Source organism: Leucoraja erinacea, unplaced genomic scaffold, assembly GCF_028641065.1.
Source record: "Leucoraja erinacea ecotype New England unplaced genomic scaffold, Leri_hhj_1 Leri_241S, whole genome shotgun sequence".
Taxonomy (NCBI): domain Eukaryota; kingdom Metazoa; phylum Chordata; class Chondrichthyes; order Rajiformes; family Rajidae; genus Leucoraja; species Leucoraja erinaceus.
The window spans coordinates 131,615-151,118 of NW_026576142.1; the positions used below are offsets into that span (position 1 = coordinate 131,615).

Genomic DNA, 19,504 nt, shown 5'->3' on the forward strand with positions numbered 1-19,504 from the left:
ATGATCATACGAGGGTGGGAGCGGAGGGCACGAAATCCCTCATCGTAACTCCTCATAAAATACAGATCAAACTTCAAACTGGTAAGTTCTCGTTTAATCTTACTATTTTACTTCGGAGTCACGTGAGTGACTTCGTGAAGATTTCAAAGCTCTGTGACCTCATGCCGTGGAACGAGTCCATGCTTCACAACTGCCTTGGGTATTGGGAGAGAGCATCATTAGTAGTTTTAAAACACAATTATACAAAGAGTTGTGTGGTATAACGAAAAAATAACACTTTTTTAAAATTTGAGAATCATAACCCTGTAACCTATCGGGCAAATTATTATGTTGAACCTAAAATGTTTTCTTAATACAATGATGGCTCCAAATAAACTGGTTTATTATACAACCTGTGGAAAAACCCTTTTTTAAAATGACCCTCCTGCCATTCTGAGGATTTGGTCTGTGGGTACCTGTACAATATTGCTGCGGATGTTGCTGCAGTCCTGGTGGAATGAGAGTTGAAACATCAGTGTCTATTCCTGCCATTTTTAGGACCTATTTGAGCCACCTTGATATAGTTTGAGTCGTGACCCTATCATGCAGTTTCTTGTAAGAGATAAACAACTCCATACTCTGACCTCGAATGTTCTGAGTATATGCTATGTATTGTTAGATGGGTCCTGTTATTCACAGTCGTTTGCCATATGGGTGTACCATAAAATCAAACCCTAGACCCGAGTAACCCGATCTGTTTTCTTTTATTAAATCCTGTATGACAACACCAGTCTCTCGGTGAGATGATCAGGGAGTCCAGGCTCAGTTTGCTTAATGGCTGGACTTGTTGTGCGGTAAATAACACCATGAGCATAACCATCTTCCTGGTCTGTTACTGAGTTGACAACGCTGTTATGAGCTACAAGCTCCTCAGCATGTTGAGAAAACGACACCCACGTCCCAGATTTCGGAGTACCGGGTTTGCTTACCAGGGGTGCGTTCCCACCGCGTGCCGTTCTGATCCTTGTGATAGGTAATTGGAGAGTGCACTTGTGGCACTATTAATGGCACGGTAGCTCCATCGATTATCCTAATGGAGGCTTGTTAAAAATCCCAATACGGCCAGAATGTTTTTGGCCTTTTGGTCGAGATTGTTGTCCAAGCAGTATATGCCCCATTTCTTGATGTGTCCAAGGTACTGCTTCCGTGTTGACAGTCTTAGTGCAGATGAGATGAGATTCATCGTCCTGTCTGACAGTGTAGTGGGTCTGTTAGACTCTACAAATCAATAAATCCATAGTGTTATGGCATGGATGACTGCCTCCAGTCACTGGATAAATCAATAATTTTTTGGCTATGTTCATTAGGGAACATGGTTGTAACACCATCCCCTGTAAGACTGAAATACCATGATTGAGAAGGTCAGTCGGGTACTCTGAAAATTCCAGATGCCGAGTGTGGTTGAATTTACCCTAGTATCCCCATTGATGGGTCCGAACGGGGGAAAACATCACCCTATGGCTATTTACATAACAATGCCAAGCTGGTTTACGATTTTTAGTACATAATATTGGGGCTAATGATTGCCCCTTTGTAAGCTCTATATTGCCAAAGTTCCTCTATTGAGTCAATGCTTGCCATATAGAAAACCCGCAACTGACACCAAGTCTTTATCAATAATAAGAGCATCCATCTTAAAATGAATATCTAGAACAAATGTGTTTAGGGTTAAATCAATGATAATCCTGCAACCCTACTCTATTTTATTTTAATAAATATGTTCAATCCCATCTTTCGTGTACAAATCTTGTAGCACCATGTGGGTTTTAGATTGTTTGGTTTATGTAAGGACAAAATGCCCTTCTGGTGTATGATGTACTGTGGTTATTGGGATGAGAAAAACCCCTATCAGATAACCCTGAATACTGCTGAGATTATATGAATCTGTAGTGATTATATACCATACATAACTGTAGTGTTGCAACCTCCCCTACCCTCGTAGGTCCCTATTTTAACAGAAGAAAATAAGGTTCTGGTTTAATATTTCTTGTTCGGGGTTGTGTGGGAGGTTTAGGCTTCCGCATCTTCCAGGGTGGCCGCCCTGGCCATACCCTAAAACGGATCCTGCAGGTTATATTGATTTCTGACACTGCTACTGGTATGAGCCACATTTTTTATGGCCTTGCCTGTGGCTGGTATCATGCTCCAAAATAGGCCCTTGCGCTGGCCTTAATGAGCCCCAGTGTCTTGGCTTAGTCCACACACGGTTCTTTGTTTGCAAATGGTAGCATTTTTTGGGGTCCTAGTGCTGGCTGAATGGCCGCCTTCCACGTGTAGTTCAGGTCATATTGGATATTATTAAACAGATCTAGTGCGTCTTGATGGTCTTTGGTTACCTACGTTTAGTCCAGGGTGCGGGTGTATGCTATGATGCCTTCCGTCAATCCCTTTAAGGTTCTCTGGATCTTGAGGTCCTGGTTCCTGATGTTCGTCCCCATATGCTGCCAAATGCATTGGTTTACACTGGGCACCTGTAATGCCTCACCGTTGCCAGGTGGCAGATGTCTGGCCAGTGCTTGTAAATTTTTTCCCTTGTTGGCGTATGTGGCCAGACATATAGTAATACTATTGCCATCCTGGATCCAAGTCTACCCATGTTTGACTTGGCTAAAGTAATCAGCCACCATGTCCAGCAGAGTCCCTGCTGTGTTAGGATCATGGGATGCTATATTACCAGGCTCTGGCCCATCAGGGTCCTGCCTACTCTTTTTTATAGAGTTAGAGATCTCTAGGGTCCCACACGGGGTACCCCTATGGGGCTTAACTGCTGCCCACTTGTCTTTTGTTCTGCGGACCCCTCTTGCAAGTCAACCCAGAACTGACCCACAGTGCTCCCCTCTGATGGGGTAGAAGCATTGTGCAGCCCTCAAAGAAGTACTGCTGTGGTTTTATCACGTTGGAGCAAGGCTCCATACACCGCTTCTTCCCGCTCCAGCCCTCTTGGGCGCTGGTTGCCGGCGGTTTTATGCAAAGTCGGACCCTTCTGAGTCCACTACCTTGTTTAATTTGTGTCTAGCCTACCGCTCGGTCACATGGATCTGGCCGGTGCGGGGCCGACATCGGGCACAGCTGATCCCACTACGGTTGATCCAAGTGCCGCTGGCTGCTGCTGGCTGCCCGCTGTTCCATGGTCCTCCTCTCCAGTTTTGTCCTTCCTTCCGTGAAGTGGATATGGCCGGTGAGGGGGATAACTGGCACAGCTGCTTCCATCTATTCCTTTAACCTGGCTTCAACGCTCTCAGCACTCCTGGCTGCTCCTTTATCTTAGACCCCTGGGACCGACCCCCGTACTGACGGTACTGGTCCCTAGTGGTCGTTGCAGCCGGCCAACCCCACTCTAATGCCCTCAATTCTGGGCACTCCTACTTATATGGTCCTTAGCTAAGGGACATATAAGACATTAAAACTGATGATAACAGCTACTATAGTTTTTATTTAATATATATGGTCCCTAGATAAGGGGTGTATCAGATATTAAATTGATAAGAACAGATACTACACTTGATCTTAGCCAAAAGCCGAGAAGCAATTATTGTAACGAAAACCCTGCTGGGACCGACCTGGAACTCACATACTGGTCCCTTGTAGTAGATTGCAGCCAGTCAACTGCAAAGTCCTTTGCTGTCGAGAAATGAACTTTCTCACCATGCTGGAGCGAAGTTGGGCACAGGTGTTTTTCCCTCTCCGGGAATCGATGTGCCCATGCTGCTCCTGCCGTTGCCAGCTCCTCACGAAGTGCCAGCTGCCACTGCTGCTGCCTGTGCTCCTGCCGCTGTCAGTACTCCTGCAGCTGCCGGCTGCCACTGTTGCTGCCGCTGCCGCTGCCGCTGCTGCTGCTGCGCTCCTCCGTGGTTCTCCCGCCGGCCTTCTGCACCTTACATGGACCTGGTCCATGTCTGCACCTAGAAGGTAAGTTGAAGGAAACGCAGGGTCTCTTACCTGCTGTTCCCGACTTTCCTTCTCCCGCCGGTGACCGTCGTTCCCTGTGTGTCGGGTTCGAGCCGCCTGGACCGACCCCGGTGTTCACGGGCCTGGTCCTTCGCGGCAGTTCCGCAGCCGGTAACCCCGGCTGTACCTATGGATCCCCTGGACCCTGGGCCTTACCTTGTGAAGAAGGTTTTCAGCCCGAACGTCCCGTTCCGACTCCATAAGTGCCGCTGCACTCGCTGAGCGTTCCGAGCCCCTCGCTGGTCCGAGCTGTCTGTCCCGCAGCCTCTGCGCTGGCTGCTACCGACTGCTCCCAAGCCAGTCTCGTTTGAGACCGGCATAGGGACCTCTTTACTTTGCTTCCCGCCCGGCCGAGAAGTGAATTTTGCCGGTGCGGGAGCGAAGTCGGGCACAGGTTGTTCCCCTCCAGGGAAACTCGTGCCGTTGCTGCTGCTGGCTGCTCGCCCTCCACGGGTCTCCCCGCCGGCTTTCCGCAGCCACCTAAAAGTAAGTAGAAAAAAGGAACGCAGAGTCTCTTACCTGCTGTTCCCGACTTTCAAATCTCCCGCTTGGGGAACGCCGTTCCCCCCTGTGTGACTCGTTGCAATGCGTGTAGCGATATGACACGCATGCGTGGAAGCGGGGTTCTTCACGAAGTCACTCACGTGACTCCGAAGTAAAATTTAGAGATACAGCGCGGAAACAGGCCCTTCGGCCCGCCGAGTCCGCACCGACCAGTGATTCCCGCACATTATCCTACACACACTAGAGACATTTTGTATTTATGCCAAGCCAATTAACCTACAAACCTTCGGAGTGTGGGAGGAAACCGAAGAACTCGTAGAAAACCCCACGCAGTCATGGGAGAACGTACACACTCTGTACAGACAGCACCCAGAGTCAGGATCAAACCCGGGTCTTCGGGACTGCACACGCTGCGCTGTAAGGCAGCAACTCTACCGCTGCGCCACCGTGCTGCCCTACTAGGTGGGACATGTAGCTGGGACATGTTGGTCCGTGTGGGCAAGTTGGGCTGAAGGGCCTGTTTCCACACTGTATCACTCGGTGGCTATGAGATAATGTATTTCAGACTGGTTTAGCATTGGGTAGACATAGAGGCATACGAACAGAAGCAGGCCGCTCGGCCAAACTTATCCATGCCGACCGAGATGCCACAACTAAGCTAGTCCTATTTACCCGCACTTGGCCAATATTCTTCTTCACTTTTCCTACCCATTTACCTTTCTAGGTGTCTTTAAAATGCGGTTACAATGCCTGCCCCTTGCACCTTAAAGCTACGACTTCTAGTATTTGATCCTATCATCCTGTGGAAAGATTCAATCTGTTTACCCTAGTTATGCCTCTCATAATATTATATACCTCTATCTGGTCTCCTGCAACATCCTGCGTTCAAGAGAAAACAATCCAAATCTGACCAACTTCTCCCCGTAGCTATCCAGAAATCATTCTAAACCGGCATCTCAGTTCCTTGGAGTAACTCAGCGGGTCAGGCATCTCCTATGGAGAGATGTGGATAGTCTATGCTGCTCCCCACTGGCAGCAGGGTGGCGCCACAGTAGAGTTGCTTTCTTGTAACGCCATAGACCCTGGTGAGGTGTTTAGAAGGTTGAGGGGGGACCTCATTGAAATGTACAGAATAATGAAAGGCATAGATAGAGTGGATGTGGAGAGGATGTTTCCGCTGGTGGGAGAGACTAGGACCAGAGGTCATAGCCACAGAATTAAAGAGCGCTCTTTTAGAAAGGAGTTGAGGAGAGAGGGTGGTGAATCTATGACACTCATTGCCACAGTAGGCTGTGGAGGCCAAGTCAGTGGATATTTTTAAGGCAGAGATAGACAAATTCTTTATTAGAACAGACGTCAGGGTTATTGGGAGAAGGCATGAAAATGGGATTAGGAGGTAGAGATCAGTCATGATTGAATGGCGGAAAAGACTCGATGGGTCGAATGGCCTAATTCTAGTCCTATAACTTGTGAACGTGTTGCATTTTGGAAAATCTAACATGGTCTGAACCTATGCAGTGAACGGTCAGGCTCTGGGGAGTGTTGTAGAGCAGAGGGATTTAGGAGCGCAGGTACATAGTTCATTGAAAGTGGCATCACAGGTAGATAGAGTGGTTACCTGTGCCTGCTGGTGCAGCAGGCAGTGAAGAAAGCGAATGGTATGTTAGCATTCATAGCAAAAGGATTTGAGTATAGGAGCAGGGAGGTTCTACTGCAGTTGTACAGGGTCTTGGTGAGACCACACCTGGAGTATTGCGTACAGTTTTGTTCTCCTAATCTGAGAAAATACATTCTTGCCATATAGGGAGTACAGAGAATGTTCACCAGACTGATTCCTGGGATGTCTGGACTTTCATATGAAGAAAGACTGGATAGACTCGGCTTGTACTCGCTAGAATTTAGAAGACTGAGGGGGGATCTTACAGAAACTTACAAAATTCTTAAGGGGTTGGACAGGCTAGATGCAGGAAGATTGTTCCTGATGTTGGATGTTAGATAGATAGTCCAGAACAAGGGGTCACAGTTTAAGGATAAGGGGGAAATCTTTTAGGACCGAGATGAGAAAAATATTTTTCACACGGAGAGTGGTGAATCTGTGGAATTCTCTGCCATGGAAGGTAGTTGAGGCCAGTTCATTGGCTATATTTAAGAGGGAGTTAGATGCGGCCCTTGTGGCTAAAGGGATCAGGGGGTATGGAGAGAAGGCAGGTACAGGATACTGAGTTGGATGATCAGCCATGATCATATTGAATGGCGGTGCAGGCTCAAAGGGCCGAATGGCCTACTCCTGCACCTAATTTCCATGTTTCTATGTTTCTATGTCACAAAGCCATTTGGCACATCAGTGTATTGAATACAAAAGATGGGATTTCATGTTGCAGTTGTATGTCGCTTTTAGAATATTGTGTTCAGTATTGGTCACCATGTTATAGGAAAGATGTTGTTGAACTGGAAAGGGTACAGAGAAGACCAGAGAACATAGGTTTATGGTGAAGGGGAAAAGATTTAATAGGAATCTGAGGGGTAACTTTTACGAGGATGTTGCCAGGGCTAGAGGGTCTGAGCAGTAGGGAGAGGTTGAGTAGGCTGGGACTTTTTTCCTTGGAGCGCAAGAGGATGAATGGGTGATCTTATGGAGGTGTATAAAATTATGAGAGGATTAAACCAGGTAAATGAACAGTCTCTTGCCCAGAGTAGGAAAATCAAGAACCAGAGGATATAGGTTTATGGCGAGGAGAAAAAAGATTTATAGGAACCTGAGGGGTACATTTTTCACACAAAAGGTTGTGTGTATGGAACGAGCTGCCGGAGAAGGTAGTTGAGGCAGGGACTATCCCAACGTTTAAGAAGCATTTAGACAGGAGAGGACAGGTTTAGAGGGATGTGGGCCAAACGCAGGCTGGTGCACATAGTGTCAAAGTCAATTTTATTCGTCACATGCACCCGAAGTGAAATGAATTTGCCAGTAGCGATGGTGGTGACCCCACCAACCCCCTAGTGTAGATGGGACTTGGCGGTCGGTGTGGGCAAGATAGGCCAAAGGGCCGCATTCCACACTGTATTCCACTCTGACTTCATGAGAGATATGGGCCAAACATGGGTAGGTGGACCAAGCTTAGTACGGGCATTCACTGGAATTTCGAAGGATGAGAGGATATCTTATAGAAAAATATAAGATTCTTAAGGGTAGATGCAGGAAAAATATTCCCCATGTTGGGGGAGTCCAGAACCAGGGGTCAAAGTTTAAGAATAAGGAGCAGGCCATTTAGGACTGAGATTTCACCCAGAGAGTTGTTAATCTGTGGAATTCTATTCCACAGAAGGCAGTGGGGGCCAGTACACCGGATGTTTTCAAGACAGAGTTAGATTTAGCTCTTAGGGCTAATGGAATTGAGGGAAAAAGCAGGAATGGGGTTCTGATTTTAGATGATCAACCATGGTCATATTGAATTGCGGTGCCGGCTCGAAGGGCTGATTCACCTACTCCTGCACCTATTTTTCTATGTTTCTATGTTGGTTGGTATGGGCAAGTTGAGCCAAAGAGCTTCTTTCCATGCTTTGTCACTATGCCTCTAAATTGCCTTCTTCCAAACCATCTTGCAGCCCATGTCTACAGCAGCATCAACCACACCTAGTATCTATCTATCTATCTATCTATCTATCTATCTATCTATCTATCTATCTATCTATCTATCTATCTATCTATCTATCTATCTATCTATCTATCTAGCTAGCTATCTATCTATCTATCCGTATGTGATCTGGGATCTACGCCAAAATGGACATGGTAGCGCAAAACATCTTTGCACCATATTACTCACATTTGTCCTGAGGTCGTTCCTATAAAGTACCGTTCACATTGATGTTATATTTCACAAGTTATTCATGATTTTTATGTTTAAAAATTCAAGTTTAAGAATAATTTAATAGCTAAATCCTTGCTGGCCCTGCTTTTGTTGCAATTGAGGAACACTGAGTCCTTCCGCCAAGTTTTTACCTGAACAGGTGGGGGAGGGCAATTGCATTATGTTTTAAAGTCCTCGAAGCAAGAGTAGGGGGAGGTTGTGCTGGGGATAAGCCCCTGCACAGTTGGGGGCTATGGGTGAGTGTGGAATATGGGGGAACGGGTAAGTGGTGGAATATTGCCTTGGGGAAGGGGTTGCATTGGGGGACCAGACCTCCCGTGTGGGTTATGGGTGAGTGTGGAATATGGGGAAAACGGGTGAGTGGTGGAATATTGCATTGGGGAACGGGTTGCATTGGGTGACCAGGCCTCTCGTGTGGGTTATGGGTGAGTGGTGGAATATTGCTTTGGGGAACGGGTTGCATTGGGCGACCAGGTCTCCCGTGTGACAGGGACCAACGGGTCACACTTGGTCTAGTATAATTTAAAGATACAGTTGCAAAACTCTTTAACTCCCCCTCCCATTCCCACACTGACCTTTCTGTCCTGGGCTTCCTCCATTGTCAGAGTGAGGCCAAGTGCAAATTGGAGGAACAGCACCTCATATTTCACTTGGGCAGCTTACAGCCCATCGGTATGAACATTGACTTCTCTAATATGAAGTGACTCTTGCTTTACCTCTCTCCATCCCCTCCCCTTCCCAGTTCTTCCACTAGTCTTACTGTGTCCTACTACATTTTATCTCTGTTTGCTTTGCTGTAACCTTCTCCCAGCTAACAATTAATTATTTTACATTTTCCTTGATCTCCATTCCCTTTGTCCCATTTTCATACCTTCACGCTTCTTAATCTCTATCTCCCTCTCCCCTTACATCAGTCTGAAGAACGTATTACCTATTCCTTCTCTCCAGAGATAGAAATGTAGAAACATAGACAATCGGTGGAGTAGTAGGTCATTCGGCCCATTCAAGCCAGCACTACCATTCAATATGATCATGGCTCATCTTCCTGAATCAGTATCCCGTTCCTGCTTTCTCCCCATATCCATTGATTCTGTTAGACCTAAGAGCTATTTCTAACTCTCCCTTGAAAACCTCCAGTGAATTGGCCTCCACTGCCTTCTGTGTCAGAGAATTCCACAGATTCACATCTCTCTGGGTGAAAAAGTTTTTCCTCATCTCATGCTGCCTGTCCTGCTGAGTTACTCCAGCATTTTGTGTCTATCTTTGAAAGAAGTGACTACACGTTTATAGTTCCATGTTGCAGCACACATTCCCCGGGCAGCACACGACATTGATCGGTAATTGAATTTCAAGCCTAAGTTTTGTTTCTCGTAAATGATTAAAATTCCCTCATAGAGCTAAACGGATGAAAGCAATATTACAAACATGATGCTATGTCCCAAGCTGCCCGTTGCCTAGCAACAACCTCGGTTCCAGAGGTGACTGTTCCATTATTCACTGGCGATCACTATGAGAGACAGGCGGCACCGGCTCCACAACTGCACTGAGTCGAGTCATAGAGTGATACAGTGTGAAAACTGGCCCATCGACCCAACCTGCCCACACCGGCCGACATGTCCCAGCTACACTAGTCCCACCTGCCCTCGTTTGACCCATATCCCTCTACACCGGTCCTATACATGTGCCTGTTGCAATGCTTCTCAAACGTTGTGATAGTCCCTACAACCTCCTCCGGCAGCTCGTTCCATACACAGGTCACCCTTCCCCTCAGGTTCTATTAAATCTTTTCCCTCTCACCTTTTGGGTTTGAGTGTGTGGAGAGATGGGGTGGGAGAGTGAAATTAACAATTAAACCAATGAACAAGAACTGAGAGAGGTTGAGTAGGCTGTGACTCCAGGAATCAAAGCGGTCACCTCTGTGTGGAGCTACAGGAGATGGGCAAGGTCCGAAATGAGTATTTCTCCTCTGTATTTACAGAGGAGAAAGACAGTAAGATGGAGGAAAGTGAAGCAGTCACTGGTTGCCATTTAAGAAGTATTGAAGGTAGTGTCGTGTTTGAAGGTAGACACATCTCCAGGGCCTGATCTGATATATCAGAGGACATTGCGGGAAACCAGAGTGGAAATTGCCGGTGCCCTGGTTGAAATTTACGAGTCGTCCTTAAATACAGGAGAGGTGCCGGAAGACTGGAGGGTGGCAAATGTTGTTCCTCTTTTCAAGAAGAGCTGCAGGGAAAATGCTGGGAACTATAGGCTGGTGAGCTTAACATCTGTAGTTGGTAAGTTACTGGAGAGTAGTCTGAGGGATAGGATATACAGGCATTTGGATGGACAAGGGCTGATTAGGGACAGTCAGCATGGTTTTGTACGTGGGAGGTCGTGTCTCACAAACCTGATTGATATTTTTGAAGACGTGACCAAAAATGTTGATGAGAGCAGAGCTGTAGATGTTGTGTACATCACAACATCAGTAAAGCATTCAGCAAGGTTCCGCATGGTAGGCTGCTCTGGAAGGTTAGATCACATGGGGTCCAAGGAGAGATAGCCGAATGGATAGCAAATTAGCTCCATTGAAGGAAGCAGAGGGTGATGGTGGAAGGTTGCTTCTCAAACTGGAAGCCTGTGACTAGTGGTTCGGTGCTGGGCCCATTACTGTTTGTCATCGACATCAATGATTTGGATGAGAACATACAGGGAAAGATTAGCAAGTTTGCTGATAATACAAAATAATTTTTGCAGATAGTGAAGATGGTTGTGAACGATTGCAGCAGGATCTGGATCGATTGGCCCAGTGGGCAGAGGAATGGTTGATGGAATTTAATACAGAGAAGTGTGAGGTGTTGCATTTTGGGACGTAGAGCAAGGGTAGGACCTACACAGTAAATGGTAGGCCTCTGGGTAGTGATGTAGAGCAGAGGGATCTAGCAGTACAGGTGCATGGTTCCTTGAAGGTCGAGTCGCAGGTGGTCAAAAAGGCTTTTGACTTTTTGACCTTCATCAGTCAGAGTATTGAGTATAGAAGTTGGGAGGTCATGTTGCAGTTGTATAAGACGTTGGTGAGATCGCATCTAGAATATTGAGTTCAATTCTGGGCACCATGTTATAGGAAAGATATTGTCAAGCTTGAAAGTGTTCAGAAAATATTTACGAGGATGTTGCCAGGACTAGAGGGTGTGACCTACAAGTGGAGGTTAAGTAGGCTGAGTCGCTATTCCATGGAATGTAGGAGGATGAGGGGAGATCATATAGAGGTATACAAAATCATGAGAGGAATAGATCGGGTAGATGCACAGAGTCTTTTGCCCAGAGTAGGGGAATCGAGGACCAGAGAACATGGTTTCAAGGTGAAGGGGAAAAGATTTAATAGGAATCCGAGGGTAACTTTTTCACACAAAAGGGTGGTGGGTGAATGGAACAAGCTGCTCGAGGAGGCAGTTGAGGCTGGGACTATCCCATCGTTTAAGAAACAGTTAGACAGGTACATGGATAGGACAAGTTTGGAGGAGTATGGACCAAGTGCAGGCAAATTGTACTCGGGTAACTGGGACTTTGTGGGCCAGTTGGGCCGAAGGGCCTGTTTCCACACTGTATCACTGAATAACTCCAAGACTATTCCTTGGAACACAGGAGGATGAGGGGTGACCTTATAGAGGTGTATAAAATCATGAGAGGAATAGATCAGGTAGACGCACAGAGTCTCTTGCCCAGAGTTGACGAATCGAGAACCAGAGGACATAGGTTTAAGGTAAGGGGGGAAAAATTGAATAAGAATCTGAAGAGTAACGTTTCTACGCAAAGGGTGGTGGGTGCATGGAACGAGCTGCCAGAGGTAGTAGTTGAGGCTGGGATTATCCCAACATTTAAGAAACAGTTAGACAGGTACATGGGTGTGACAGGTTTAGAGGGATACGGGCCAAACACCAGCAGGTCAGTCTAGTGTAGATGAGACATGTTGGCCAATGTGGGCAAGTTGGGCCAAAGGGCCTGTTTCCATGCTGTATGATTCTATGTGAAAAAACAACTTGGTTCGACATACTTTGTTTAGTAAAGCTCTCTGCAGCCTTTTTATTTCCCTCCACTGTTTAGATTCACACTACAGATTCACACTGCAAGTCGTTTGTGAAATTGCTGCTGGGCTGAATAGCATTTGCATTGTAATAGCTGGTGTTTCACACTGCTCTCACTACACAGTCATTTTGTAAATTAGCCTTTAAGTGCAACTGAAATTGTGAGCGTTTCAATTGCTTTCATTAAGTGTCGCTGAACGGTAGGGTACCATTAAGTTGGAAAGAATGCCGATAAGATTTACGAGGATATGGCCAGGACACAAGGGCCTGAGCTTCAGGGAGTGGTTGGACAGGCCAGCATTTTATTCCATAGAAACATAGAAAATAGGTGCAGGAGTAGGCCATTCGGCCTTTTGAGTCAGCACCGCCATTCAATATGATCATGGTTGATCATCCAAAATCAGTACCCCGTTCCTGCCATTTCCCCATATCTCATGATTTCTTTACCCCTGAGTTAAATCTAACTCTCTCTTGAAAACATCCAGTGAATTGGCCTCCACTTACATCTGTGGCAGAGAAATCCACAGATTCACAACTCTCTGGGTGAAAATGTTTTTACTCATCTCAGCTCTAAATGGCCTACACCCTTATTCTTAAACTGTGACCCCTGGTTCTGGGCTCCCCCAACATCAGGAACATTTTTCCTGAATTGATCCTGTCGAATCCCTTAAGAATTTTATATGTTTCTATATGATCATCGTGTAGTGCAGAAAGCTGAGAGATGATCTTATAGAGCTGGACCTATACAAGGTTAATGAGGATGTTGTCTGCATGTATTGTGAACCATTTTGGGCCCCATATCTGAGGAAGGATGTGCCGGCTCTGGAGGAGGCTTACGAGAATGATCCCACGAATAAATGGGTTAACATATGATGAGCGTTTGACGGCACTGGGCCTGTGCTGGAGTTTATAAGGATGAGGGGGTACCTCATTGAAACTCACTGAATAGTGAAAGGCCTGGCTAGAGTGGACGTGGAGAGGATGTTTCCACCAGTGGGAGAGTCTAGGACCAGAGGTCATAGCCTCAGCAGGGCTCGAAATTAACAGTTGGCTGGGTGCCACTGACCACTCAAAGTGCCGCCGGGCAACCTAAACGGCGAGTCATTTTGCCCGGCTTGGCAACTTGGTTTATACCGAAGATAGACACAAAAAAATTGGAGTAACTCAGTGGGTCCGGCAGCGTGACGTTTTGTGTCGGCGACGGTTGTGGGCAAAGATCTTATAGCGGAGCGACGACGAAGGCTCCATCTCCTCCTCCTCCTGCACCCCGCACGGCCTGTTAGCGGCCGTTGCTGCCACTCCACTTTCAAAGCAAACCCTTGGAGGAGGGAGGTGTCGGTCAGAGGGCGGAAGTAGGTGGTGGGGGGGGGTGGGCTGAGGATGGAGCACGGTGATTGGAGGAGGGATCAAAACACTCACGACAGCCCTACACCGCAGCCAGGATCGATCCCGGTCTCCGGCGCTGCAATCGCTGCTGAACCACCACTGGACCGTCCCCCCCACGCCCGAGGGTGGCCAGAGGCGTCGGGAATCAGACGGGAGCGGTGCCCCTAGGCCCACAAACAGAGCAGAGAAGCAGCGCAAAACCCAGCTCAGCTCTGCCTGTCCCTGTCTGGATTGAGACAGGGCTGTAGGCGAGACAAGAAGAGTTCAGCTGCATTTAGCGCTGGATTGAGCTGAAATTACCGTTCACGGGGCCTCCGAATCCTCGCGCGCGTGTGTGAGTATGCGCATGCGCTCACTGCCGCCAAGATAACCTAACCCCCGGTCCCCTCTATATTTTCATAGCGATTTCCGTGCCTGACAGAGACGCCCAAGGCTGCGATGATTCCGGTGCTGTCCGAGGAGCGCTGGCCTTCCCACCTCCTCTGCCCCTTTATCTATCTCTCTCTCTCTTTCTCTCTCTCTCTCGTACGCCCCTCCACTCCCCTTATCCTGAGATACCTCCTCTCCATCCCGCACTGATCCCCATTCCTGCCTCTATTCAGTCCCCTGTGCTCCCCTCCTCATCTACTCCCCCACACCCCCATCTATACATCCTGCACTGATCTCCCTATCCACCTCGCATTGATTCTCCTGCCACTCCCCATCAATCCTACACTGGTCCCCCAATTCATCCTGTACTGACCCCCTTCTCATCCATCCTGCACTGCTCCTCCCCTTCATCCAGCAGCGCTCCCCCATCCATCCTGCACAGATCCCCCCCCCCCCCCCCTCAACCCACTGTCATCCCCCGCACTCTCCCCTCACAATTTTACCTACTCCAACCAACACGCATTCATTCTCCTGCCTCAAACCATCCAATCCACACCGATTGCCTTCTCAAGCCCCCCCCCCCCCCTCTCCCCACCACCACCATCTATCCATCCTGCACTGATTCACACACCCCTACCTTTTCAATTGTTGCTTACAAACTGGGTATGAATGTCCGATAATGTGGCGTCTTGACATCTTTAAATATGTTCCCAAAAGAACATTTGCTGCATTTATGTCCTTTGGCCATCTCTTGTTAGTTAGTGTAATGTTTAACCTGTCAGATGGGTATAGTCAGTTTTAACAGCTATTATAAAATGCCTTTGGAAAATTCCTTCAACCTGGATATTTTGTTGCGCATAAATTATAGAAACATAGAAAATAGGTGCAGGACTAGGCCATTCGGCCTTTCGAGCCTGCACCGCCATTCAATATGATCATGGCTGATCATTCAACTCAGTATCCCGTACCTGCCTTCTCTCCATACCCCCTGATCCCTTTAGCCACAAGGGCCACATCTAACCCTCTTAAATATAGCCAATGAACTGGCCTTAACTACCTTCTGTGGCAGAGAGTTCCAGAGATTCACCACTCTCTGTGTGAAAAATGTTTTTCTCACCTTGGTCCTAAAGGATTTCCCCTTTATCCTTAAACTGTGACCCCTTGTTCTGGACTTCCCCAACATCGGGAACAATCTTCCTGCATCTAGCCTGTCCAACCCCTTAAGAATGTTGTAAGTTTCTATAAGATCCCCCCTCAATCTCCTAAATTCCAGCGAGTACAAGCCGAGTCTATCCAGTCTTTCTTCATATGAAAGTCCTGACATCCCAGGAATCAGTCTGGTGAACATTCTCTGTACTCCCTCTATAGCAAGAATGTATTTCCTCAGATTAGGAGACCAAAACTGTACGCAATACTCCAGGTGTGGTCTCACCAAGACCCTGTGCAACTGCAGTAGAACCTCCCTGCTCCTATACTCAAATCCTTTTGCTATGAAAGCTAACATACCATTCGCTTTCTTCACTGCCTGCTGCACCTGCATGCCTACTTTCAATGACTGGTGTGCCATGATACCCAGGTCTTATTGAATCTCCCCTTTTCCCAATCAGCCACCATTTAGATAAAGTCTACTTTCCTGTTTTTGCCACCAAAGTGGATAACCTCACATTTATCCACATTATACTGCAACTGCCATGCATTTGCCCAATCACCCAGCCTTTCCAAGTCACATTGCAGCCCCCTAGCAATCCTTCTCACAGCTAACACTGCCCCCCAGCTTCGTGTCATCCGCAAACTTGGGGATGTTGCATTCAATTCCCTCGTCTAAATCATTAATATATAGTGTAAATAGCTGGGGTCCCAGCACTGAGTCTTGCGGTACCCCACGTCACTGCCTGCCATTCTGAAAAGGACCCGTTTACTCCTACTCTTTACTATGTGGGAAGCGAGAGTGTTTCTGTACCAATAGCAATAACGACAAATGCTATGGCCGTGCCATGATAATGTTCGGTCCTTCACAGAAAACATGCTTGCATCAATCTGTAGTGTGCATGGTTAAGCTTTATGTTATCAAGGTCCAGGATTTATTGACACAGGTTGAACATACGCTGAATAATAGTAAGATTAAACGAGAACTTACCAGTTCAAAGTTTGATCTGTATTTTATGAGGAGTTACGATGAGGGATTACGTGAAGAACCCGTCCAGCACGCATGCGCGACATACTTCAAAGCAGCGGTGTGGAATCACAGAAAGACACAATAATTGAAATAAACATAGTAAAGAAAAGGAGAACGTAAATACCAGTTGATCTCTATAATTGAGGTATCCCATTGTTGATATGTTTTGTCGATGAGAGATGGTTTGAATGTGGGGTTGTTCAATAGTGGGGTTAGTACTGATAGATTATTTAATTTCAAGGATACTTTTATTTGTTTCCAAATTCTTATTGTATTGTGAATAATTGGGTTCTTCTTATATATTATACTATTCAATTTTATCAGTGAGAGCAAGATTGTTCCTATATCGTGCGGATAGCACTCCTCTTTCTCCATTCTTATCCACTCCAACTGCTGAGTGGAACTATCCAACCAGTACATTATGTTCTTAATATGCACTGCCCAGTAGTAATACATAAAGTTAGGTAATGATAAACCCCCAACTTCTTTAGGTTTACACAAATGCTTTCGTTGAATTCTGTGTGCTCTGTAATCCCATATAAAATTAGTGATAGTAGAATCGAGTTTTTTGAAAAAGTATTTTGGAATATATATTGGGATCACTTGAAACAAATATATTAATTGTGGTAAGAAAGTCATTTTTATAGCGTTAATTCTACCTATCAATGAGAGCGCGAGCATTTTCCAAAATTTAATCATCAGTTTATTTAATAGTGGCATAAAATTGGCACTAAATAATGATTTGTGTCTTCCCGTAATTTGAATACCCAGATACTTGAATTTTTCTGTTGCAATTTTGAAGGGGAATTTTAGCAAGTGTCTCGAATCCTGTGGTTTTAAAGACATAATTTTGCTTTTATTCCAATTTATTCTATATCCTGAAAAAGAGCCGAATTCCTCAATTGGTGTTAATAAGGTGGGTATACTCGTTTGTGTATTAGTAATATATAAAAGAATATCATCAGCATATAATGAAATTTTATTCTTTGAGTCCTTGCTGTTATATCCGTGAATATTCGGGTGATTTCTAATCCTTTCGGCTAGCGGTTCTATCATAAGGGCAAATAGCAATGGTGATAAGGCACAACTTTGCCTATTACCCCTTGATAAGTAAAATTATGGAGATAGCATATTGTTAATTAATATTCTTGCTGTAGGTCTTTCGTAAAGTAGTTTAACCCATCTAATAAAATTCTCTCCCGTATTAAATTTTTGGAGTACCTTGTATAAATACTGCCATTCTACTTGATCAAATGCCTTCTCTGCATCCAGCGTGACAACTGAAATATCTTCATTGTCCTCATTGTGAGAGTACATTATATTGAAAAGCCTTCTCAAATTATTAAATGATTGTCTTTTGGGTATAAATTCCGTTTCTTCTTAAACATGTGATCGATGGTTGGTGTGGACTCGGTGGGCCGAAGAACCTGTTTCAACGTTGCATCTCTAAACTAAACTATACTAAACTAAGCACTGGTCCCAACTTGGTAGACACAAAATGCTGGAGAAACTCAGCAGGTGAGGCAGCATCTATGGAGAGAAGGAATTGGTGACATGTCGAGACACGAAACATCGCCAATTCCTTCTCTCCATAGATGCTGTCTCATCCGCTGAGTTTCTCCAGCATTTTGTGTCTACCTTCAATTTAACCAGTATCTACAGTTCTTTCTTAGACACTAGTCACAACTTCTCGTGTTTCGCCCATAACCCTCGAAACCAAAAAACTGCAGATGCTGGTTGTACACCGAAGGTAGACACAAAATGCTGGAGTAACTCAGCAGGTCAGGCAGCATCTCTGGAGAGAAGGAATAGGTAACGTTTTGAGTAGACTGACTCCCTTGTCTCTAAGTCTGAAGAAGTGTCTCTCAAAATCATGAGAGGAATAGATCGGGTAGACCCACAAGGAATCAAGAAACAGACAGCATAGGTTTAAGGTGAGAGGGGAGACTTAATAGGAACCTGAGGGGTAACTTTTTCACGCATGGGGTGGTGGGTGTGTGGAATGAGCTTCCAGAGGTGGTAGTTGATGCTAGGACTATCGTAACGTTTAAGAAACATTTAGACAGGTACATGAATAGGACAGGTTCAGAGGGATATGGACCAAACGCAGGCAGGTGGGATGAGTGCAGATGGGACATGTTGGCCGTTGTGGGCAAGTTGGGCTGAGGGGCCAATGTCCATACTGTATCGTTCTATGACCCAAAATGTCACCAAGTTAGGTATAGTGTCACTTAGATAGAGCTCTTAAAGATAGCGGATTTAGGGGATATGGTGAGAAGGCAGGAACGGGGTACTGAATGGGGATTATCAGCCATGATCACATTGAATGGCGGTGCTAGCTTGATGGGCCAAATGGCCCACTCCTGCACCTATAGCCTTTTATTCCTTTTCTCCAGACATGCTGCCTGACCCGCTGAATAACTCCAGCACTTTGTATCTACCCTCTGAAACCTTTCCAATCCATGTACCTGTCTTAATAACTGCAGTTATAAGTTTATGTGATAGTCGTAGAATTAGGCCATTCGGCCCATCAAGAGACCCCTCATCCTTCTATACTCCAGCGAGTACAGGCCCAGTGCCGACAAACGCTCATCATAGGTTAACCTACTCTTTCCTGGGATAATTCTTGTAAATGGATGTGGACCAAACGCAGGCAGGTGGGACAGGTGTAGACGGGACATGTTGGCAAGTTGGGCTGAAGGGCTTGCTTCCACATTGCATCATTCTATGACCCAAAATGTCACTTATTTCTTTTCTCCAGATATGCTTTAAACATCCTTTAATTCTGAGGCTTCTGAGATTCCTGATTGGTACAAGCGTCAGAGGTTGTGGGGAGAAATCTGGAGAATGGGGACAGGGGGGAGAGATAGATCAGCCAAGATTAAATAGCGGAGTAGACTTGATGGGGAAAATAGTCTAATTCTCCTCCGGTCTCTTATGACATGACCGCTGGTCCTAGACTCTCCCACTAGTGGAAACATCCTCTCTGCATCCACTGTATCCAAGCCTTTCACTGTCCTGTATGTTTCAATGAGGTGGTTGAGATTTTGTGGTCCATTGTGTTTCGTTTAGAGATAAAGTGCGGAAATAGGCCCTTCGGCCCTCCGGGTCCGCGCCGACCAGCGGTCCCTGCACGTTATCACTATCCT

General features: G+C 46.2%; 1 protein-coding gene and 1 pseudogene across 1 annotated transcript in view; one reads left to right on the forward strand and one right to left on the reverse strand.

The window, feature by feature from the left end:
- LOC129716471 (UPF0687 protein C20orf27 homolog) overlaps nt 1-19,504 on the forward strand; it is a 79,546-nt gene that overhangs the window by 42,107 nt on the left and 17,935 nt on the right. The gene's annotated exons all lie outside the window — the stretch shown is intronic.
- LOC129716472 (U2 spliceosomal RNA) lies at nt 3,463-3,569 on the reverse strand (annotated as a pseudogene).